Source organism: Chrysochloris asiatica, unplaced genomic scaffold, assembly GCF_000296735.1.
Source record: "Chrysochloris asiatica unplaced genomic scaffold, ChrAsi1.0 scaffold00517, whole genome shotgun sequence".
Lineage (NCBI taxonomy): Eukaryota > Metazoa > Chordata > Mammalia > Afrosoricida > Chrysochloridae > Chrysochloris > Chrysochloris asiatica.
In genome coordinates, this window is record NW_006409035.1 from 429,704 (window position 1) to 430,487 (window position 784).

Here is a 784-nt window from a genome sequence, read left to right on the forward strand (position 1 = left end):
TTGTCACCTCAACAAGTGAAGGTCCTGAAAGCTTTGTGCCATCCATGTGATTAAAATAAACTCTACTTAAAGGAAGCAGCTTTTCCTCAGGTGCATTTTGAGTGCCTTCCAACCTAAGAGTCTCATTTTCAGACATAGTATCAGACAAAGTTCCGCTGTTCTTCATTGATTATTCCTTTTCCCTATGTTGTTGCTCTTAGGTGCTAAGAGTAGTTTTGGACACATTGTGGCTTTATCTATAAACTAGGAGCCAGTCATTGGAACAGAACGAGGAGATAATGATGACAGAAGAAGTATCCACATCCTTAATTGATCTGTTTTTCACTGTCGTCCTAGGAGTCATTCACAATATTTAAAGGATCATTTGACTATTTTAAAAGTACATGCTATTTAAGTTTCTGCTAAGACAACTTAACAAAACTCCTGTTTAAAAAACCCAAAGAGGTCAAATATTACATGCCAGAGCTAACTACAAGAAATGGACTCCAAAGTAGAGATCAACTTTTTGGGTGTAAGTACAATACTAATGATGTTACAATGGGATAATTGCATGCTGGTACTCTGTGGCTTGCAGTAGAAGACCTGCTTCACAGTGAATCATCACCTGTCAAACTGAAAGATTTCCCAGTTGGAAGGGAAATTTTGGTTAAAAAAAATAAAACTTTGAAGAAATAACAAAAAGTGTAATTGCTTATAACATATAAAAATAATGCAGAGTTATGAAGTGATGAAAGTATAATGTATATCTTCATGTTGTTGAGCTCTTTTATTCTGAGTAACTCTA

The 784-nt window shown here is 35.2% G+C and overlaps 1 protein-coding gene across 1 annotated transcript in view; it reads right to left on the reverse strand.

The window, feature by feature from the left end:
* The window catches only part of LOC102828273 (olfactory receptor 7A10-like), a 26,844-nt gene that overhangs the window by 25,128 nt on the left and 932 nt on the right, over positions 1 to 784 (reverse strand). The gene's annotated exons all lie outside the window — the stretch shown is intronic.